Source organism: Odocoileus virginianus, chromosome 28, assembly GCF_023699985.2.
Source record: "Odocoileus virginianus isolate 20LAN1187 ecotype Illinois chromosome 28, Ovbor_1.2, whole genome shotgun sequence".
NCBI lineage: Eukaryota > Metazoa > Chordata > Mammalia > Artiodactyla > Cervidae > Odocoileus > Odocoileus virginianus.
Window position 1 is genome coordinate 24,585,028 of NC_069701.1, and position 24,310 is coordinate 24,609,337.

Sequence of the window (24,310 nt, forward strand, 5' to 3'; positions counted from 1 at the left end):
GAATAGTTTCCTGTGGCTCAGCTGGTAAAGCATCTGCCTGCAATGAAGGAGACCCAGGTTCTATCTCTGGTTCGAGAAGATCCCCTGCAGAAGGGGGACTTTATTCAGAAAGCAGCTGACAGAGAAGATGGCAGGTTAGTGCCTCAAAATAACCACTTTATGGGGTCTGGATACCAGGTTCTTTTCTAGATCAGAGATGGTGGGAGGTGAGGAAGCAAAGTAAAAAGGCCATTAATCTTGCAAACGTCTCCTAGAATAGGAGGTAAGCCTTAGGCAGGGGATATGTTAATTTCTTCCTTCCTGCAGTCCGTGGCGGGGACAGGGTTCTGAACAAAGGCATTTTAGTTTAATAGTCAGGCAGAGGGGCAGGATTCTCTGAGATAAGGTATTAAGTATGATTATAACAACAAAAGCAATGAAAAGCAAATCAAAGGAACAGTTCCAACATGGAGTCAGAATTGGCTTCCTCCCTGCAACACTTTCTAGACAGCTTCCTTTTTAAAAGTTTTGGCTATTTGAGACAAACATTTCTTGCGAAGGAGACAGTAGGGTGGAACTTCCGGTGGACTCCCCTGTGATTGGCTCCAAAGCTGCTAGTCTTAGAGGAGCGACCTGGTCTGTGCCACCTAGCGGTTGTTGCCACCAGAAGCCTTACCCGCCTCAAGGAGAGAGCAATTTAACGCCATTTCCAACTTAAGCACCATATCTACAGGGCGTGAAATTAGTTCCAGCAAGCAGCAAATTTGCTGCTAATAAAAATATTTAGCGATTCACTTGTCTTTAAATCAGCAGCAGAATATTCTTTTACTTGCATCAATGCTCGTTTCTCCCAATTCTAATATTTGATAATCAAGCTGGCGTTGTTTAGCTAAAGCTGTGAAACAGCACATTTTTCAGTTCTGCAAAAATTTGGGTTTCCAAATCTTTGTTCTCTTTCCTTTGGTCAAAAATAAGGTCTAGATGTCTGGATCGTGGAGATGGAACACTTAGGGTGGTTTGGGGGATCTTGAAATAAGTTTTCATTCTGTTCTGTCTGCCAATATTATCTCCCAATTCGCTGCACGTGGAGAACCTGGGGCATTAAGAAAGGATGTGATTTCTATCTCATGTTTAGACACAGCTTTCCTCTGTCTCAGTGTCAAACTCTTTTTAATTTCTTTCCTCTTTTAACCTCTAGTCCAGTGTTTGTGTGTGTGCTCCCATGCCCAGTCCTGTCTGACTCGTTGCAACGCTATGGATTTTAGCTCGCCAGGTTCCTCTCTGTTCATGGGATTTCCCAGGCAAGAATACTAGAGTGGGCTGCCATTTCCTCCTCCAGGGAATCTTCCTGACCCAGGGATCGAACCCGTGTCTCTTGCTTCACCTGCATTGGCAGACAGATTCTTTACTACTAGGGCCACCTGGGAAGTCCAGAGTGAGGGTAATCTAAATACTGAAGAGACAATGTAGGACATTAAAAATTCTTTTTCATTCACTCAACAAATATTTATTGGCCACCTCCCATGTGCATTCTTAGTTCCAGGTCCTTTGGATCAGAGTGTTCCAAGAAGCCTAGAGTGATAGTCGTAGGGTGAGTGACTCACCTTCTCCGGGTCATGGGAATAGTGGGTCACATAGACGCCTACTTCCTTTTCTTTTCCTTGTGGAGCACATCAAAGAAACAAAGAGCTGCAGACACTCTTGCTCTCATCGCTTAATTGGTCCAAGGGTCTAAACAGATCACTCATTTCAAAGTCCATATAATTTAAAGAAGGAATGTAGAGGCACTTGGGAGACTCCGTCTTCTACCCCAGAGGAGCCCTGGCTGGATCATCTTTCTTCAGCTCCCAGTAGAAATCAGTTTTGATCATCCTGGCAGGAAGTCAAGATACAAGCTGCTTCTGACTTAGAAAATGAACTTATGGTTGTCAGGGTGGGGAAGGGATAGTCAGGGAGTTTGGGAAGGTCATGTACACACTGCTATATTCAAAACAGATAACCAACAAGGACTTATGTAGAGCACAGGGAACTCTGCTCAGAGTTATGTGGCAGCCTGGATGGGAGGGGAGTTTGGGGGAGAGTGGCTACATGTATATGTATGGCTGAGTCCCTTCTCTGTTCAGCTGAAATAATCACAACATTGTTCATCAGCTAAACCCCAACACAAGATAAAAAGTTAAAAGCTTGAAAAAGAAGATATAAGCTGCTAATGACACATACAGCTCTATCCTTCTCAGAAATCAGCCCAAACGAGATGCTGAGGAAAGCGGGCCTCTTGGTTAAAAGAGAGCCCCTGGCAGGGCTGATGATTAGAATCGAAGACAAATGGAGCCACCTAACTAACAATAAACCTCACTGCCGGAGATCCCAGAGGGAGTAGATCAGAGACATGCCAACGAGAATGACATGGCCCGGGGTCACTGTGGAAACTCAGGAAGGGGATAGAGAGCAGCAGGGTGGAGGCACAGAAGATTGGGGGTCAGGGTTTGAGGCTCTGTGCTTGGCCTTTCCCCTCAGGTACACAACTCTGACGAAGTGCCGTCTCCCCCTTGACATCAGGGTCCTCATCCATCAGAACCGACGGATGCTCCCTCCCTCTCCCAGAGCCTCCCCCTGCAGCTTGAGATGATCTGATGGTGGCTGTTTTGAAGGGCTGCGAGAGACTCCCCAGAGGGATAGGTGCTGTGATGAAATTCCTCATGGGATGGCAAGCACAGCAACATGATACATTTCAGTTAGATGAAGCAAGGCTGTTCTAAGTGTAAGGGACATAGGGCTGGATTCAGTGGAACGCCTGCCCCATGCTGTAATCTCCAAATCCCAAATATTTGTGGCTAGTGAGAGTCAACAGAAGTTCCTCATGTTTAAAACCTTGATTCTATCCTAGGTCTAGAATGATGGGAATCATCAGCTGTGAATTACTAGGGAGATATAAAAAGTGATTTGAAGAACATGTGTGCATGCTTAGTCATGTCTGATTCTTTGCAATTCCATGGACTGCAACCTGCCAGGCTCCTCTGTCCATGGGATTCCCCAGGCAAGAATACTGGAGTGGGTTGTCATGTCTTCCTCCAGGTGATCTTCCCATTCCTGGGTTGATCTGAATGAACTCAGGTCTCCCTCACTGTGGGCAGATTCTTTACTGTCTGAACCACCAGGGAAGCCCAAGAATTCTGGAGTGGGTAACCTATTCCTTCTCCAGGGGATCTTCCCTACCCAGGAATTGAACTGGAGTCTCCTGCGTTGCAGGCAGATTCTTCACCAGCTGAGCTACCAGGGAAGCCCCAATTTGAAGAACAAGCATTACCAATTAATACTTAAGCAAGAACCAGAATCAGGATCAAGAAAACAAAAGCCTAAATAATTTAGTAATTAAATAGAAATAAAGACATTTTCCAACCTTCCTGGAGACTGGAGTCTTTCTTCTATGTCAGTATGTGATCAAGACTTTCTGGCAACAAGTGTACAAGGAAAACGTGTGACTTGGAGGATATAGACTGAATGTTGTTGAGGGCAGCTGGGATAGAGCACAGCGTAAGGCCACTGGGAGAGTGGGGGACAGAAGGAGACAGAGAAAGGAACCAGGAGAGGAATTGGGAGAGCAGGGAGGGAGCTAGACCATGTGAGCCCCTGGACCCTAGAGGGAGAGCTGGCAGAGGCTGGGAGAGGAATGATGGAGTTGGGGCAAGGATGCAGTTCTTCTCTGCCAGGTATCCTGGTCCCTCGGACCCTGCTAGCTGCTTCTCATCTCACTGTCCTCCAGGGAAGCTGTCTGCTTCTGTGTTTCCCACGGTGGCTGCCTTGCCTCTGTCAGCTCCCACCCAGGTGGGAGGGTGGGGGGTGTCTCACGCCTGTGGCCCTCTTGCAGTCAGGTGCCAGAGCTGAGTCAAAAGTTAAACAGGTTGAGGATGGGTTAATGATGCTTCAAAATGTCTAATCTCTTCAAATGCCCATCTGTTTCTTGGGCATTTCTCATAACAGCATTCATCATAAGCCTGTCATTAGGTTTCCTTGAGTTCTCCTCTAGCTAACGCAAATGGAAGGTAGAAACTTAGCACTGCTTCCACAAAGCCCTCATAACACAACCCTAGGAGGTTGATAATCCAAACCTAGGCTGTACAGAGCTTATAATCAAGGACCAACAGTCAAAAAGGGCTTTACAGATAGAAAGAATAATGCTCAGGGGTATTAAGTCTCTCTGTAGTCAGAGAAAGAGGAGCATGGCTAACACAGACTGGCCTTTCGCAGAATTTCTAACGGGTTAGGTGGCTGATCTCATTTAAAGTTGTTATTCTCAGAGGTCATATATAAAATATTTGATTTCTTTCTAAGGAAAACATATCCACTTTCCTAGCCCTTAGCATCAAGGATTTGGATTATTGATATCAAGACTGCATCCTGTGTATTTAGGAAAGAAGACACGTTGGTGCAGAGCTGTCAAAAGAAATGCCTTGCTAGGACACCCACATTCCAGAATTGGGAGGTCATTCGAATAGAATGAGAAATGGAAACAATTAAAAAAATTGGGGGGGGGTAGTCCATGCTGCATGGCATATGGGATTTTAGTTACCCGATCAGGGATCAAACCTGCATGCCCTGCCTTGGAAGTGCAGAGTCTTAACCTCTGAACTGGCAGGGAAGTCTCTGTTTACCGTCATTTTAGTTGGTTTTTTTTTTTTTTTTTTGAGGGAAACTAGATAAGCAAAGATGTCTAATTCACCATGTTCAACCACAGTCCTGACTGCTTTTGACTGGGCTGTTCCCTCAGCCTCATGCTCATGGTTTAAGGCTGTTTCTTTTTTGACCCCATCTATAGGTTTCTGCCAGATGAGTTTTTCTACAGCACAGCTGTCATTATTTAACCCCTCCCTTGAACATCCTTAAAATGCCTCCCCATTCTACTATAGAATCTTAACACTTTAAAAGACGCCACAGCTTTTTCATACCTGCTGTCTGCTTGACGCTTGAGTCCTCTGCCTGCAGTGACTGGTCACGGGGTCTCTGCCGGAGTGAGCCCTCCGTGGGGAGGAACTTACTCCCTCACTGGGCCATCCATTCCCTCCCTGCACAGGTCTGCTTGTTAGAAAGTCTTTTCCTACACAGAGCTGAAATCTTGCTCCTGGAACTGTAATTTGGGTCCAGTTTTTGACCCAAATTCTGACCTATGGATTCTCACATTAAAAGCCTTGTCTATCTTCCACATGAGAGCACTTTACATAATTGAATTATTGCTGCTGCCATGAGCCTCCTAAGATCCTCTCTTCCAGTTAAAAATCCCTAAGTCCTTTTCACCATCTCTTATCTAACATTGCCTACTGAATAATGTCCAGAATTCCAAACAGGGGAACCTCTGTGGCAAGGCTCCAGCTCCTTTCACCCTGGCCTCTCTCATCTTCTTCTGCTTTTGCCAAGCACTCCAGGCACATGACTTGCCTTTTCTCTCACTCCCATTCTTTACCTGTGATACCCTTTTCCTACTCTTTCTGTGAAAATCTTTTCCACCCAAAGATGAGGGCTGATACACACCAAATTGTTAAAATATAGTTAATCTGGGGGGATGGAATAGGGTGGATGAGAAGGGAATACTGATTTCTTACCCTCTATAATTCTTAAAAAAAAACAAGTAGAATTGTTGTTGATCATCTTTCAAACAATGATATTCAAGGTACTTCCATGGTGATCCAGTGGCTAAGACTCCACACTCCCAGTGCAGGGGGCCCAGGCTCCTTCCGTGGTCAGGGAACTAGATCCCACATGCTGCAGTTAAGGATTTGCATGCTGCAACTCAGAGTATGTTACCTCAGCTAAGACCCAGCACAGTCAAATAAAAAGCCAAAAAATGCTATTCAATGTATTTTGCAAATGCATCCAAGTTAATTTGAAAATTATTTTAACAACAAATTCTCTCCACCAATTGCAATTCATTTCAAAGAGTTATATGGCTCAGAAAACCTTGGCTTCTTGTTTCTAATGTGAGGTTCCCCACTCTGAACCCTTGGAGCATTCGGGGGTAACTTTCTCAGTAATCTTACCTCATTGCATTTTACATCATAGATATTTGTGTGCAAGCCTTATCTTCTTATCATATTGTAAGCTTCCAGACACGAAGGATGGTATCTTACTCCAGGAAGCCCCTGCCTTCCAAACATACTTACATGCTAAACACACTGCAGGAGTGCAATGCATTTTATTAAAAGGGTGAGTTGGCAAGTTCGTATTATAATTTACTCATACGCCTTCTAACATAGTCTTCTGTTGTTGCTGTTGTTGTTTTAATGAGGCACGAGAACTCAGCCTCTGGTCAGCCACTGGATGGCTTAACTAAACATCACACTTTTCAAGGTGCGGACAGGTGTTCTGGCTTTTCTCTTAAAGAGTTTCCCTTGGGAAAAAAAAAAGAGTTTCCCTTGTTCCTCAGCCTCATCTGTTTCCATGTCTGAGCACATGAAGTTAACCCAGAGACCCTGAAGAGGGCAAAAGACTCTGGAGATCTGGCCAGGGTGGGGCAGGTGGCGGGTGGAGAGGAGACTGGGTCAGAGCCCAAGGAAGTGAACTCGTTCCTGTCACAGAAAAGCACCAAGCAGGAGAGTCAGAGGAGAAGAGAGGATAGCAGGAGCGGGAGCAGAAGGCAGCGCAGGAGCCCAATGAGTGTGGCACCTTCGCAGAGGCAGCCGGGGTCGCTCCACAGAGGTGGGCCGCTTCCCCAAAACCTCTCCACTTCACAAGTACCATGAAGAGATCTTGCTCCATCTGGTGACAGAGTGAATGAAAAAAACAGGCTCTTTATCTCTGTTGAATCTGTGGCTGTGCCAGGCCCGAGGTGAAAACACAGTCTCTGTCCAACTCTTACACACGCACCATGCTGACTCCCACCTTCCCCTGTGGACAGGATGCAGCTCTCTCATAGCTCCTTGCAGCAAGGATAGGCTTAGGCCAAGGTGAAGGTAGGGAGGAGGGGTGATCCCTGGCTTCCTAGTTCTCAAGGATGTCCCTGGTGACAAGGGTAAGAAAACATAAGACCTTGCTGAGTTACCTGCCTGGCTTTTTTGAGTCCACTGGCCCACAGGCGGGTGTTCAGTTAGTGAACAGGGAAGGGGCAGCGTGTGAACTGCCCACAGGCGGACGGTTTTGATCTTGTGGGTTTTGCACCTGACGGTGTCGCTCACATGCTTGATTCCAAGTTCCGCTGTCAGTACTGGCCCACTGGGGCCTCTCCTGGACTTCCTGGATCCTCATTGCCGCCTTCTGTTCCCCTGTCTCCATGCCTGCTCTCCTCTCCACACCGAGGGCTCCCACTCTTGATGACTGGATGTGTTCCTTGATGAGGGCTTTCTGGAGAAAGTTCTGAGATGAGAGCTGTGCATGGGTTTGTTCAGGAGACACACATATGAGGAAGTGAGAACGGTTAGGTTAGGGATGCAGGCGAAGCTGATTCCTGTCATGGTTGAGGCTGAGGACTCAGCTGAGGCCATGCAAGCTCAAGAGCTGGCAGGACCCTTGAGGGTTTTCCCAAGCGTCCTTTATGAGCCCTGCCTCAGCCAACCACAGATCGCTTCCCTTAGAAGGGTCCTAACCTTGGTGAAGCAGTTCCTTTGCTGGGCGCAGCCTTAGTCTCAGCAGTAACATCCCAGCAGATGGGGGTGGGTGCGCTGGCCCTGAAGAGGGGTATGGCCAGAGCATCCCAGTGTCCACTGTCATTTGTTATGTCCTTCTAATTCACCTTCCCAAAGTTTATTCACCCACATACGTACCCTTGAAACATAAGTAGGGTTCCTTTGTGTCTTTTAAAAATGTATGTAAATGGTATTGTGCTATGAATCTAGGCTCTCCCCCACATGACACCCCAACTCCAGTTTGGAAGCCTATCCCTGTTGCTTTGTCCTGTGCTAAGTCGGTTCAGTCGTGCCTGACTATTTGCGACCCCATGGACTGTATAGCCCTCCAGGCTCCTCTGTCCATGCAATTCTCCAGGCCCAGAATACAGGACTGGGTTGCCATTTCCTTCACCAGGGGATCTTCCCCACCCAGGGATTGAACCTGAGTCTCGAGTCTCCTGCATGAGCAGACAGGTTCTTTACCACTAGCACCACCTGGGAAGCCTGTTGCTTTAAGCAGATCTATTTCATTCTGTCTTCCCACTGCACACAGTTTTGTCATTTGTAGTCACCGCCATTTACCCTTCTGTTCCCTTGTTACTGGACACCCAGAGCCACTAGCACTTTGCCACCTCCATCAGGGAGGTGATAAACATTCGGTATGAGAATTCCTCCAGGGCGTGTGTACCCATGCACTGGCAGTCTGGGTCCTGGGTTCCAAGAAATCTTCCTTTCAATAAGCCCTACCAAACTGCCTTCTAAAATAACTGCTAGTTTTCACATTTATCAGCTTTCTTATTTCTCTACATCCTTGCCAGCACTTAGTATTATGAGACTTCTGATTTTTTGCTAGTTTATTAGCTGTATTGTAGTGGGCCCCAACCTTTTTAGCACCAGGGACCGGTTTCACGGAAGACGATTTTTCCACAGGCAGGGGTGGGGTGGTTTGGGGATGATTCAAGTGCGCTACATTTATTGTGCATTTTATTTCTATTATTATTACATCAGCTCTACCTCAGATCAACAGGCATTAAATCCTGGAGCTTGGGGACCCCTGCTGGAAAGTGATATCTTGTGTTTTTTTTCTGTGTTCTTCATATTATTTGTGAATTTAAGCGTCATTTCAAAGACTTGTTAGCCACTAGGATGTCCCTTTCTATGAACTACCTATTTATAGACCTATACTTTGCTTGTTTTTCTGTGATCTCCTCTTTTTTTTTCTTACTAATGTTTTGGGATTCCCTGAACATTTGTTAGAGCAAATGTCGTCTTCTAGGTATTACTTGTCTGCTAACTCAGTCAATGGTGTCCTTCGCTGAACAGCAGTCTTTAATGGCAATGTAAAGTCCAGCCATTTTTCTCCTTGTGATATCTCTTCCTACCTTAAGGTCACAGCATATTATCATATATTTTCTTCTATTAGTCTATGTTTTCGCCTTTCCCATTGAGGTGTTGACTCCATACAGAGTTTGTTTTCTTATTCAGTAATGAAAGAGATTCAAATTTATTTTACCACGTATGAAATAATTCTTTTTACTGTGATTCATGATGCCAGATTTATCGTACGTCAAGTTTTCCGCGCATAAGCCTGTTTTTGGAGTTGCTCTTCCGTTGCACTGGCCTGTTTCACTCTTTCAAGCAGGGACATGTGCTAAGTCGCTTCAGCCATGTCCGACTCTGCGACCTCACAGATGTAGCCTGTCAGGCTACAATGGTATCTGCCCATGGGATTCTCCAGGCAGTGGTATCTTATTATAAACTGTATTTGTTTTTAGTTATAAAAAAGAATTGTGTTTTGTTCTCTGTTGGCAAGACAATGGCTAATTCATGTTCTGGGGGTAAAAATACAGGAAAAAAAGGAAAAAAGCAATATTTGGGCCCCCTCTTCCCTTTTGGCGTCAAATAATGACCAAAAATGCTGCTGTAGTCTGGGAACTACTAATGTCTAAATTCTCTACTAAGATGTCACTAATTTTTGTTTGCATCCATTTTCCGAAAATGTCAACACTAGGTAGGTGCTAACACGCCCCCCCTCCACCCCAACCCCAGCCTTCTCTAGTTCTGCTTTCTCTCCTTCAGAGAATTCAGTGCCTGGAATTTCCAACTGAACTGAGATTGGTGGGTCCAACGTGGTGTGCAGTCTGCTGATTGGAAAGTTGGGTGAGGGCCAGAGCAGGAAAAATTGACAAGTCTTCCTCAGACACCATTAAGTAATACCTTTTCTGTCTCATTTCCCAGACTGACTCAGAAGGGGGTCTTGGAAGGCAGGAGAAAGAAAGCAGAGCTGGGAATGAATAGGGCAGCAGGGTCTACCAACCCCGTCAGGGAGCAAGGCTGGAGGGGCAGCCCTGCAGTGTCTCAGAGCTGAGCACGGTACACCACCAGGCTCAGCGCGCGCTCCCTCTTCTGCGTCCTTCCTCCTCTTCCCTGCAGTCTTCTTCAGTTAACCACAACAGAAGCAACACTTTCCTTTTTTAAGTCTTTCTTGAATATGTTACAATATTGCTTCTGTTGTTTATGTTCTGTGTTCTTGGCCACTAGACATGTGGGATGTTAGCTCCCAGACCAGGGAATGAACCTGTACCCCCTGTATTGCAAGGAGGAGTCTTAACTCCTGCACCACCAGGAAAGTTCCCACAAAAGCAATACTCTTCATCTCACTGAGTTCATGAGGGCGAACCCAGGGACTATCCATCTCAAAATCAGACTGTTTATCTTTTATTACAATACTATGGAAAATACTTTTCACACACTTTGAGCAACACTTTTAAAAACGGGTTTCCCTTGTGGCTCAGCTGGTAACGAATCTGCCCGCAATGCAGGAGACCTGGGTTCAATCCCTGTGTAGGGAAGATCCCCTGGAGAAGGGAATGGCTACCCACTCCAGTATTCCGGCCTGGAGAATTCCACGGACTATATCCATGGGCTCGCAAAGAGTCGGACACGACTGAGCCACTTTCACTTTTAAAATGGTTACTCCACATCCGTCATCTCATGTGATCCTCACAGCACCCCTGAGAAAGTGAAAGGCACAGACTCGGCCCTGTGCGTGCTCAGTCACTTCCGGCATATTCCACTCTGCGACCCTCACTTCCGGCATATTCCACACTGCGACCCTCACTTCCGGCATATTCCACACTGCGACCCTGTGGAACCAGACTCCTCTGTCCGTGGGATTCTCCAGGGAAGAAAACTGGAGTGGGTTGCCATTCCCTTCTCCAGAGAATCTTCCTGACCCAGGGGTTGAACCCACATCTCTTATGTCTCCTGCGTGGGCAGGCGGGTTCTTTACCACTGAGCCACCAGGGAAGCCCTGACCTGCCCCCGATGCCCAGTAACGATGTTAGACTCAGGTCCCAAGCCTACGTCCTTCCACTCTGCCGTTGTTACTCATGTTTGATTAGTGTTCAGAGTTTCCTGAAGGAGGAAAAATAGTCTCTCAGACGTCTAACATGGACCTGGATTTTTTGTATCATAATATGACTTAAAAGGTGCAGACAAAAGAACAGGTATGACTGCCCAACATTTGTAGCGTTTCACAGCTAAGAATTAATTAAATGCTAACAAAATTCTAAAATTAAAAAAAAAAACAAAACTAACAATGTTAGTCCAGTTTGAGCCATCAGGTCATTTTCCTGAAGCCGAATCACCCTGTGGAGGAGCATGAAGCCCTGACTGCTCAGCTGTGGGTTCTTTTCATGTGGCTTCCCTAGTGCTTGGGTTTCACTGTTCTCCTGGCTTCAAATTTTCTAAGATTGTTGAAAGCACCATGGCACCACTGGGCCTTCCCTTGGCCCAGATGCATCCTTTAAATACTGGGTCTGCCTCTGTCTTCTGTTTTTTCAAAGTTGATTCCTTCCTAAGGAAAGACAATTAGTAATTTGTATTAGACCTGGCTTCCCAGCATGAACCATGATGAAATTAACTCTTTGCATGATGTAACTGGGTGATCCTCAGGGATAGAAGGAATCATTTCTAGATTTTGGGTCTTTTAAAGAATAATCAGCTTTTCCTCTTTCGGGAGGAGGTATGAAGAAGAAAATAAACACTGGAGAATGCCATTTTGCTCTGTGGAAGGTCTCATCTCTGACAAGTAGTTCATCTCTTTGTTGAGACTGTGAGAAACAAATCTCCAGCAGGGAGAAAATTAAAAAACGCTCAGCACCAGTTGCTACCCTGATGAATCCCATCCAGTTACTTAACAGGACACTGCTGTTATGTTCCTTTATTATTTTGGTTTTAATATTATTATATGCTCTATTGTTTGTCTTACCCTTATGAAACTTTGGGGGATTACAAATTGTTTTTCTGAGTCCGTCCTTTTTTGTTTGGCATCCATTGATTTCTTTTGCTTCTGTTTTCATAACTGAGTTCAAAATTAATGTAGGATTATTATTGATTCATGTATTTCTTTATTTACTTTCTTCTTGGAACGTAGCATCTAAGAGGTTAGATTCTGAAAACAAGAGCATCAGTTGCAGAAGGGGAGTTTTAGTGTAAAAAATAGCATAGAGTTGTGTCAACTTTTGCAAGAAGTGTGAATTACACTTCTCCTTTGCTGGCAGAGACTCCCTTTTTCAACATGAAGCACTGAGGCAAGATGCTTTCAGTGAAGGAAATTCTTTCTTAGTTTGAACCTTGTCAGCCTCTGGGATTCCAGCAGGTGCAAAAAGAGATTTTTTCCCCCCCTTGGGGGACCCAGTTGTCTACCGCTTGAATTTTGGTTCCATCTCAGTCATTGACAGATAAGGGGCCATACTCTCTACACTGCCCAGGGCCTTTGAAAATAACGGGGTCTTTCATAACCCATCATGGTTGGAAGAATTGATCTGACCCACTGACACTGCATGGTTAGGGCTCTCTGGCATGCTTTAGCTTTAGGAAGATTGTCTACCTCTTAGATCTATGAAGATACTCTTGTCCTCACCCAACTCGTGACACAGCCTCCCGGCCACCATTCCAACACCTCCAGCCTCAGGGAGAGTTTGCCAGATAAAATACAGGACAGCCAGTCAAATTTGAATTGCAGATAAACAATGAATGGGTTTTGGCATGAGTGTGTACCAAACCTCATAGGAGATGCCCTTACGGCTCTCTTTTTCTCCACTGTCCTCTGCCACACATGCTCAGAGTTCAATTGTCCTTCCTCTGGCTCCTTTTTCTCTTTTAGCTTCTAACCTCTGACAGTCTTGGATTCCTGGCTTTTTTACCAATCTCCTCACCTCCATCTCTGAAGCCAGTCTTTCCCCTGCTCAGGGCCGCGGCTGACATTCTCGGGCCAAGCGAGGGGGTGCAGGGAGGCCTGCCCCCAGTGCCTCCCCTCCCCACCTTTCCCATCAGCAGCACAGCTCTGGTCTGCGAGGAGCCCCGTGTCCCTCGATCCCTGTCCTACGATGTGTCTGTATCATAACTCCCCACTCCCGTTCCAGGGCTCACCCTGTGGCTGGCCCAGTCCCTGGAACATGACCCAGAAAGGGGAGCAAGATGCCCATATGAGAGGGGGCACAGGCCCTTCTAAAGTGTGGGGTTCGGCAGAGTCCCGGTGGTGGGTCTAAGGGTGGTACTGCCTGGACACAAACTGGAAAGCAGAGTGACCAGCTTTTGGGCTTATGGCTGGCACTAGCCGAACTTCTGTGCTAGCTGAACTTCTTCATCTTCATCAGGAGTTTCTATGAAGAGAGAGGTGTCTAGTTACCCTCACTTCCGCTGTCATCCTTCCCCCCCCTCCCCAACCCTTCCTGACCTCAGCCTCATCTTCCTTCTTCCATCGCCCACCACAGGATTTAGGGCTTCCTTCCCTCACTTGTCAGGTGCTTCCCTGGTAGTTCGGATGGTAAAGCATCTGCCTACAGTGTGAGAGGCCCAGTTAGAGCCCTGGGTGGGGAAGATCCCCTGGAGAAGGGAACAGCTACCCATCCAGTATTCTTGGGCTTCCCTTGTGGCTCAACTGGTAAAGAATCTGCCTGCAATGTGGGAGACCTGGGTTTGATCCCTGGGTTGGGAAGATACCCTGAAGAAGGGAATGGCTACCCACTCCAATATTCTTGCCTGGAGAGTTCCATGGACAGAGGAGCCTAGTGAATCCCAGTCCATGGGGTCAAAAAGAGTTAGACACGACTGAGCGACTAACACACTTTCTTTTCCTTGCCATACAGATCACTGGAGAGAGAGAGCAAGGGAGTGTGTGGGTGTGGTGGGGAGGGTCAGCAAATTTAATATAACAAAATCTTGACAATTAACAGTTTTAACTTACTGTGTTCTTGAGGCCAGAGGAACAGGTAGAATGTCGAAGTGACAGTGGAAAAGGATTATTGTTTTGCGGAGAATTCAACCATTCAACTGGTGGTCTTCACCCTCCCCCCATCCCCTCCACCCCCTGCTCGGAGCTGAATTAGCTGGCTGTTTTCCAACCCCATAGTGTGTAGAGACACACCCACAGCAGCTTTCATCCCCTCCTTTCCTCCTAATAGACTAACTGCTGCCAAAGCTTCCAGCTTCTTTCTCCATGGTGACCAAGCCCCTCATTTCCATTTAATCTCAGCCTCCACCTCCCACAGCCACCCTCCCCCTGCAAAGCCTGGCCCTTTCCTCTGCTGGCCCCCTTTGCGTGCTTCTCACTTCTTTGCTTGTCTTCTGGCGATCTTCCTCCCACCAGCAAGGAACACACATCGACATGTCCTGTGTTCCTTCCTTCTTCCTTTATCTGCCCTCTTCCTTCTCTTTGTCCCTTGGCCTCAGTGACTTTGTAGCTCCCTTCCCAGCCCAGCCTCTGCGAAAGGATGCAAACACGCACGAGAGGGGGAGCAGAAAAGGGCCCTTCCTCCGGCCCTGAGGCTGGCTCTGCCTGGACTCTGGGATTTCCCAAGGAAGATGAGTCTGTGGCCCCACCTCCCTGCCCAGCTCAGGCTGGGGGTCCAGGTCCCCAGAGTCCCCCGGAACAGTGCCTGGAGGCTGCTGCTGCTGGAAGCCACCCCTGGTGCCCCAGCCAGGCCTCTGCTCATATACAGGCTCTCTGTGCAGATGAGCGGAAGGGCCACGTCCGAGAGCTGCCTCTGCACCTGTCTGAACTGTGGGGCCGGACTCTCAGTATTTTTTTAAAAAATTTATTTATTTTACTTTACAATATTGTATTGGTTTTGCCATACATTGACTTGAATCTGCCATGGGTGTACATGTGTTCCCCATCCTGAACCCCCCCTCCCACCTCCCTCCCCATCCCATCCCCCCTGGTGGCTCAGTTGGTAAAGAATCCACCTGCAATGCTGGAGACCTGGGTTGGGAAGATCCCCTGGAGAAGGGAAAGGCTACCCACTCCAGTATTCTGACCTGGACAATTCCATGGACTTTACAGTCCATGGGGTCACAAAGACTTCGACTCTGTCTTACGACAAGTTTGCAGAATTCCCTTCATACCTCCCCTCTGCCCCAGGCCTTCCCATTCTAATCAGTGATTCTTTTGTAATGGAGAAAATGGCCTGATCACTTAGAGACAGTTTATGTTCCAGTCTTTTCCAACATACAAGCATTCTGACCCAAGTTATCCTACTTGGGCCTTGTGACAGTCATGTGATTCTGATTTTGCAGATAGAGAAACTGAAGCTCCATGAGACGGAACCTGTTACCCAACATGGCAACAAACATTTGGAGGAGCTGAGGCTAGAACCTGGCTTGTCCTACTCCTGGTTCATTGCATCATCTTTCCTTTGGTGGTCTAAGAGGGAGCAGGGAGGGGAGAGGGCTGCCTCTTGGCACACAGACCAGGTGCCAATGGGAGGGATGAGCTGCAGTTCCCCTGCTTCTGCTGTGTCCCCTCACGCCCAGTTTACGTTGTTACACAATGCTTTGTGTGTGCCTCATGTTAATGTCTCTTTACAGACATTTTAGTTCTGTCTGCCCCATATGCACCCCTGATTCTTTCCTGGATGCTGAGCTTCTTGTGGACACTTTCCACTGTACAACTCCACCTCCTGCCTCCCCCGGGTCAGCACAGGCTTCAGCCCACGGTCCCTGGGGTGTCTAACTTGAGGCCCTGCAACGGGTGAGAGAAAACAGTAGTGACACCACGTGCACCGGGGCAGGCAGCAACCCAACCTAACTCTCCTTTTCCCTTCTTTCTGTTACACATCAGCCAGGCTTCTCAGCCTCCTTGTTAGCCTCTGTGAGAAATTAAAGTCCCCATAATCAAATCAGCCCTTGTAAATTCTCTAGAAGCGGCTCCAGAGCACCACGAAGCCAGCAAACCCCAGACCCAAATCCATGTCAAATTTCATCGATATAATTTAAACAGGGATCAAAACCCACACCAACCCAGTAACTAAGGCTGCTCAAAATGCAGAGTTTATAGTCCATCTGCCTCTCTGCTTCAGGCGATCTGTATTAAATTTATTGCAAAGTAAAACAAACAAACCCAGGCAAAGGCAGGCTGGAAATCTGCATACTCTTCAGAGAATTAGCAGCCCTCTCCGGTTAGGAAGGCTGCCTCTCAATTTGCATCTCTAAGGAGTTGTGACCGGCCTGGGGGGGCTGGGAGGTTCGGGCCGGGATGGAGACCGGCTGCAGGACTGCCCCCTGCTGGCAGATTGCTGAACGGCATCCCTTTAACAGTGATGGACCACAGGGCAGAGGGTCACCGGTAGTAGTTGGGCTCCCCGGGAACAGTTGAAAAGAGAACCTGCAGCTGAAGGTGGGATTGGAAGAGCAGAGAGAAGCGAGGGAGTGAGAAAGAGATCCTTACTTGGAACCTAAAACGGGGTGGTGGGGGAAGCGGGGTGTGGAAGCCAGAAGCGGGGAACCTGGGAGGCCCTGGGGCAGGAAGAGGTTCAGAGCTGTCTCTTTAGTTGTACAAACCAGGAACGTGGAGACTTTCTTGACTCCTTCCCCTCTTCTGTCTCCCTTACCCTCGGCAGCCGGTGGATCACAAGGCCCAGAACACAGGTGCTGTCCTGTTGATTGTTGACCGTCCGTCTGCCTGGGTGCTCCCCAAGGGAGCTGTGCTTGGGTTCCCGGCTGGAACTAGGGCTGGGCTGACTCTCTGGTGGGGCTGTGCCTGCGGGGCCTGACACAGGGCTGCAACGAGATGATCTCTGGGGTTCCTCTCACTGCTCACATGCTCTGATTCTATGCTTCTGTGTCGAGGGATTCGGGGATCTCTCATATGCTCTCCAGGGATGCTCCAAGGAGCCCAGCTACTCTCCTAGGATATTCCCATCATCCTTCACAACAGGCTTAAATGGCATCTTCCTCAGGGTGATACCTCCCCTGACCCCTTTAGGCAGAGATGGGCTGTCCTCCTTTCAATGCTTTATGGATAGAAAGACACATACTGATAGACATATATAATCACACTGTGATAATTTTTGCATTTATTCATATATTGGCCCTCTCCTAGACTGTAAAAAGTCCTTGAGCTCCTGCATGAGGGCAAGGGGAAGGGGCAGATGAGTGTCATGGTCATTAGTATGTAGCTGTTCCTCTTTTCTCAGTCCAGTGCCGAATCATAGTAGATTCTGGCTATTTGTCATTTGTTAAATGAATAAGTGAATTAAGAAGGTGGCGCAAGATGATGAAGGTCTGGATGTCCATTTCCCAGAGACCCGGCTGTCACCCCAACCTCCTCATCCTCTCTCCCCCGCTCCCTTATTCTTCAGCTGTTCCACGGTGGTTCTAATTAGTTTCCTTCCTGAGTGACTCTCAAAGCCGCCTCCCTCTTCTCCATTTGCTTAAAAGATCAAGAGCATAGACTCCAGAATCAGAAAGACTTTTGCACTTAAAACTAGCTATGGGAACCCGAGTCGGTTTCTCTGTCCCTTCCCTCCCAAAGACAATATGGATTTGTGGTTAGGAGTAAGGACACCCAAGCTAGACTGCAGGTTTTAATCCTGGCTGCTCCATTTTAGCTGAGTGGCCCAAGGCAAGCATCTTAATCTCTCTGTGCTCAGCCTCCTCATCCATAAACTAGAGTTAATAGAATCTACTTTATGTGGTGGTTTTGAGGATTAAAAGAGCTAATACACATGAAGCTCTTAAAACAGTGTCTGGTACACAGTTAGACTTAGCCGACTCAATTTTGTTGCTGTTTAGTTGTTAAGTCGTATCTTACTCTTTGCCACCCCATGGATGCCAGGCTCCTCTGTCCACGGGATTGCCCAGGCAAGAATACTGGAGTGGGTTGCCATTTCCTACTCTAGGGGATCTTCCCGATCTGGGATTGAACTTGCATCTCCTGCATTGCAGGCAGATTCTTTATAGCTGAGTCCCTGGGGGCTAATGTCAGCAATTATTAACAAAAAGCGAGGGAATTTTGCAGAATTGAAAGCAAGCACCTGAAGAAGGAACCATCCCAGCAGATGCTCTGAAAGGCTAGGGGGAAGCTTATAGACAGAAAAGCTAAGTATTTCCACAGGGAATGTATGCAGACATGCTGAAGGAGATTCCACTGTGTAGGGTGGCAAGGAAAGTTGACTACTTCTTCGTTCCTGTAGAACCCAAGTTGGCATTTTTTTTCCCCAGCAGAATCAGAATCATCAATGATGGGTCCAAAGTTTTACAAGGTAGAGCAGTGTCTCGGTGTTCAAGATCTTCAAGGGCACGTTTACTCATGAGACCTCCCCAAGAGGGCTCCTCCTCACTTCCTCAGCCTTGTTCTTCCCACTCTTCCTCTGACACTACAGGCTCCATCCACAGAGGTGCCCTGCCCTGATTTCTCTTCCCCTGCCAATCCTTCTGGGAGCCTTCCCTTATCCCTAGAATTGGGCAAGGTGCACCTGATCTGGCCCCCTCTCATCCTGAAACTTCCCCAGCTGTTATAATAAAATGCCACCAACTAGGTGGCCTAAGCAGCACAGCTTTATTTTGTCATGAGTCTGGAGGCTGCCTGGCTCAGACAAGGTGGCAGCGGGGTTGGTTTCTGGTGAGGATGCTCCTTCTGGCTGGCAGATGGCCCCTCCTCCCGGTGTTCTCACGTGGCCTCTTTGTGCGTGCGTGGTGAGAGAGAAGGCTCTGACATGCCTTCCTCTTCTTAGAGGGACACCAGTCCTATTGGATCAGGGCCCCACTCTCATGACTGCATTTAATCTTAATTACTTCCCTAAAGAGGGGCTTCCCAGGTGGCTCAGTGGCTCTGAGCAATGCAGGAGACATGGGGGATCCCCTGGAGAAGGAAATGGCAACCCACTCCAGTATTCTTGCCTGGAAAATCCCGTGGACAGAGGAGCCTGGCGGGCTACAGTCCATAGGGTCACGAAGAGTCAGACACCACTGAGCACGCATGCATGCATTTCCCTAAAGACTCTGTCTCCAGACACAGCCATACTGGGGTTAGGGCTTCAGCATGTGAATTTAGGGAGGATACAGTCCAGTTCATAACGCTCCTTCAGACCCTAAGTTCCCTGAGAGCAGGGCCTTTCCTCCAGCTGATCTGCGTGTCTTCCATCTTGGTCCTTACCCCACCTCCTTGTGAGTCTCTGTAATTTCTACAGTACCTGCTCATAGCAAGGGCTCAGTAAATATTTTTTGAATGAATGAATCATTTTGTCAGTTACCTGTGTTGATAGCAGGAGCTTGAGACACACGGACATCCAGATAGGATCTGTTGAGGTTCCCAACAGGAGGCTCCTTGCTAGCTCATGACAGAATGAGGACTGGAAGTCAGGGCTCCATACTCCCTTCGTGTGCTTGCTGAGTCGCTTCAGTCGTGTCTGACTTTCTGCAACCCTGTGGACTGTAGCTCACCAGGCTGCTCTGTCCATCAGGTTCTTTAGGCAAGAATACTGCAGAGGATTATTCCGAGTCTAATGGTCTTTTCAGAAACCCGGAATAAGAGTTGTCAAAGGTCTGTGTACAATCTGGATTCTTTAAAAATCCTTGCCTGAGTTTCCTTGCACAGAAAGGTCTCTGGTCTTTGAGGGACAAGCAAAAATTCTTCCTCACCTTGTGTCTTCTGCAGACGGGCTGGTTTCCTCCCAGGCTGAGCATTGAGAAAGCACTTAAAATGCTTCTTTTGCTTCCCCTCCGTCTGCCTAGGGGCCACAGGACTAGGCTGGGGCAGGCACTCCCTCACCACAGGTTTGATTCCAAGCCCAGGTGTGTGGCTCACTGGATGTCTCCTTCTCTGCTAATGGATTTTGTTAACTGTTTGTCATTTGCTTATGCAAATCTACCACTTTCTGCATTAAAATGAACCCAATTATAAAGTGAAATTTCACAATTAAACCACTTAGTGAAGGACATTAAGCGACCAGAAGGAATTGATTTGTAAAAAATTCAGCGATAATTACCAAGTGTTTCTGAAATGTGACTAAGTTCTAGGTTTTCCTTTAAACCAACTGGCCTACGTGCACATTTTCATATACGTACTACACACAGACACATGCATGTTTTTTCACACACCTGGTTTCCATCTTCTCACCACGGGACTTGTTCTTGCTCCTTCTCAGGGTCTAAATTTTCCCCAAATAGAGGAAATTCCACCAGCCATCAGATCATGTCTGCAGAGTTCTTGGAAACCTTCCAAGAGAAATGGCCACTGGGCGGAGGAAGCTGGGGTGGGCAGGAAAACAGAAGAAGGTGTAATGGTTTTAATAAAGTCTCTCTGCCATCTTGGTGATTGATTGATATATTTTGGCATTTGCTTCCCAGCTCTGCTGTAATCAATAGCAGTTATAGAGCGAGAAGCAGGAAAGGGTGGGGACGTGGGGTGGAGCAATATTGATTGGCCTTTACAGGAAAGAGCCTTGCCTGACGATTGCAGTGCTGTGGCCACAAGGAATGAGACCCCGCTGTCCCGGTGAGACATCATCTTTCCTTACACTCATCCAGGCAAGAGGGCATAGAGTCTCAAGGATAGATAAGCATCCTCATCCTAAAAAAAAAAAAAAAAAGACTCTTTCTGGCATCTGAGGGAGCCAGACGCACTCATTTTCCTCATAGTGCCCACAGTTTGACGGTGGAAACCGCAGTCTCCTGGGCTGGGCAGGGTAGGTTTGTTGTTGTTGTTTAAGCGCTCAATCATGTCCCACTCTTTCGTGACCCCATAGACTGTAGCCCACCAGGCTCCTCTGACAATGGGATTTCCCAGGCAGGAATACTGGAGTGAGTTGACATTTCCTTCTCCAGGGGATCTTCCCAACCCAGTGATGGAACTCGTGTCTCCTGCATTGGCAGGTGGATTTTTTTTTTATCACTGAGCCACCAGGGAAGCCTTATGGCAAGGGTCTTTAAGAGGGAAAGAGATTGTATGTTGATGGCTTCAGGCTATACCTATATCCAGGAATGGAACGAGCTCATTTGATAGCATGCCACATGCGCAGGCAGAAGAAACAAGAGCTGACCTTAGTTCAGACTGGAACCTGATTGCTCAGTTTTAAAACCCAGCCCTGCTTCTTAATGTGTGACCTCAGATGGGTTATTTAAACTTTCTGTACCTTGATTCCCCATCAGTAACATGGAGATGATATCAAGACCTATCTCCTAGAGTGGCTCTGATCAATATGAGAGTATATGTATATATATGTAAAGAATCTGGAACAGTCCTGGTTTATAGTAAATGCCACATACATGTTGTTTTTATGATCCAACAGTGGTGGATACCTGGGTTGGCACCCATGATTTATGGGTGGAAATGTAAGGGTACACACTTCTCTAATCAAACAGGGTCATCACAGCATTTGCCTTCTGCTGAGAACACAGGACTCAGGACTCAGCCTCTGTTAAATAATTCTCTTAGTACATCAGCCCATTAGCTACACAATTTCTCAACCCTTTTACATTTTTTTTTCTAAAACCTTTAAAAAAAAAGATCAAGTACAGATATACAGAAATAAGGATAAATTGGACTGGGAATGATAGCTTCAGAGCCTAACAAATCCAACCTAGACGGGTATGTATTTGTTCAACAAACAAAGAATTTCTGCTATGTGTGAGACAGTTTTAATTGATGTGACAATTTCCATGTGTGAACCTGAACTCCGTGTTAATCCATTCAGATGTGTAATCACCCCTCTGCAATGCCATGCTAGCTTTCCTGTAACTGGAAATCCTGTGGCTTAGAACAATGTGCTCAAAACAGAAAATAGTTTACTAAAGAAAAACACAGTTGCCACAATATTTTTGTTGAAAACATATTCACTTTTGAAGTATAGTTTTGTTTTCTTTTACAGACGTGGGTGAATTTTCAGTTTTGGCACGTGAACTGATTTAGGGGTTTTATTTTTTTTCCAGTTTTAGGCCTGGACACATGACTAATAGAAGTTGGCAGATTGGCAAACAGATACTGACAAACACATTACAAACTCTTTTAAAGGTTAGAATCGGAAGGGACCCTAAAAATCCTCTAGTTCATCTACTTTAGTTAAAGATGAGCCTAGAAAGGTGTCTTGGCTTTTGGAGCTTAGTCTTTTGATTTCAAGCCCAGTGCTATTTCACATACCATGAGTTTGTACATCAGCCTTTCCGCTTTTTCCAATCTCCTTTGGTTCTCAGATTTGTATATTTGATAATTCACTTCAAGTTGGTGGAGATGCACTGAATGCCTACTTGGTGCCAAACATTGTGTCAGGTCCAGGATGCAAAAATAAGCTGTGGACCCCACCAAGGAGGCTGCAGTAGATGGTGTTAATGTATCCAGTTCTTTACTTCCTCTCACTGTGAGAGGACTGTATTTAGCGTGGGTCGTTGACATCAGATGTGGTCGTGAGTAGCTTTGACCACTGAGGCTTGGGCAGAAGTGATGTAAGTCACTTCTGATCAGAGGCTTTCCGGGGCACTTTATGGCCCTGCCCACATTTTCTCTTTTCTATCTGCCAGGAGAGTGGCCTGTCCAGAAGAGGGCTGCACCTTTAGCTGGGTGCCACCTGAGAGAAGACATGGAGTGGATCCAGAGCCACAGCCACCATGTAATGTGACGAGAGACAAACCTTTGTGCAGTGAGTGCCTGAGACTCTGTGGTCGCTCATCCTACAGTGTAACTAGCACAAGCTGATGACTGCCGAGAGTGTCGCAGGTTAGTCAGGGAGTCAGCTTATCACCAGCCGAAACATGGGGTGATGGATGCTTTGCTAGAGTTATACACAGAAGAGTCAGACGTAGGCCAAAAAAGGGAAAAAGAACTGTGGGGAAGAGGTATCAGGAAAGACTTTCTAAAAGACACAGTAACTCTGAAGGGTTTTAAAGGTTGAAGAGAAGTTGATCATCTTAGGGGCTTGGGAGGTTTGTTTTTTGAGGCATTCTAATCAGAAAGACCATCACGCACAGACACGAAATATCACAGTATGTTTGAGAATTGTCTGTAATGTCCACAACTGGGGGTGGGGCCAGGATCAGATCCCTTCATCTTTGAAGTCTATTGGGTATATGCAGACTCTCAGATAAAAAATGTATCATTTATTTTGTTTAATTTTTTATTTAATTTTGCATCATTTATTTTGATCAGAGCTTTGGCTATAAGTTTTCATCTGGTCTCACACCCTGGGAATGTAAGCTGGACTGTGTGTGAGCCAGAGAGGCCCTTTTTCAAATGTTTAATTTTTATTTTAATCACATAATGCATATACATAGTTTGCCTTGCTTCTCTCCTTCACACTCCCATTCTCCAGAGCAGTCACTCTCAGTTTTTATAGTTCATTTCACTTTTTTTATGCATGGCTGGGTTTTAAAATAATATCCTTTGTTGCTATTTCTTGATTTCCTAATTTTAGAACTTGTATATTGACTTTCTACCATGGTAGATGAGAACTTAGTTCTCCCACACGATTCTCCCTCAATTTCATTCCTACACTGCTCCTTCTATCTTTCCAACATAAACTTATTTTTTGTTAAATCGATATTTGTGTTTATATATTAATGAATGTGCAAATAATATTTCTTCCTGAATCAAGTAGTGTCCTGTGACCATGTGTCCTCTTTTGTACAGTTCTTTGTTTCTTCCTAGAGTTAATAATTGCCTCCTTTTATATTGACCTGATGTCCAAAGGTACTTATAATAATTTTTTTTCAGATGGTTTAACAATTCTGCTAATACCTGTCAATTTTTCCTACAGTTCCACTTTGTCCTACAGTTATTCCTCCAAGAACTTTCTGTTTTTCTGCTCCAATCTGGATTGTCTGCTCTTGGAATTGAAACAGTGGATAGTTGTCATTTTGAGACTTTCCTTTATCATCATTATGAATATTTCCTTTATTGCCTTCCCACACTGGATCCTCTATTTACTGAATCCCTCACCTCTTTAGTGGACCATCACTGAACCCCACTAAACTCCAACTTCCAATAACTTCTTAAGAATTCGCGCTTGGGAGGTAATTTTCTGGAGTCATTGGCTACCTGAAAATATTCTATACTATTCCGGCATGTGACTGGTAATTTATTTGAGATAGAATTCTAGATTAAAAAATATTTTATTTCAGAATTTAGAAGGTATTTTTAACATCTGATGTTTTTGAAGAAGTTTGATGTTTTCTTTTTCTTGTGTCTTTTACTTGTTTTTTTCTCTTTAGAAGATTTTAGAAACTTTCATTTATTCCTCATGATTTAAAATGTCATAATGATAATGATGGCAAGCACTGGCTGGTATTATATCTTTTTTTCATTTCTTGTGCAGGGCTAATCAGGAGACTAATATCCTTTGTTTTTCTCCTAGTCTTCTCTTTTTTCTTTTGCTTTTTGACTCTTTGGAAGATTTCTTCAGTTTTTGTCTTCTAAATCATGTTTTTGAAAAAAAATTGTAATTATATTTTTTATTCAA

The 24,310-nt window shown here is 46.1% G+C and overlaps 1 long non-coding RNA gene across 1 annotated transcript; it reads left to right on the forward strand.

Moving 5' to 3' along the window:
- On the forward strand, nt 1-23,441 carry LOC139031736 (uncharacterized). Its single transcript, XR_011484208.1, has 2 exons — nt 1-134; nt 22,377-23,441. It is a non-coding gene; the product is annotated as an uncharacterized lncRNA (long non-coding RNA).
- The last annotated feature ends 869 nt before the right edge of the window (nt 23,442-24,310 follow it).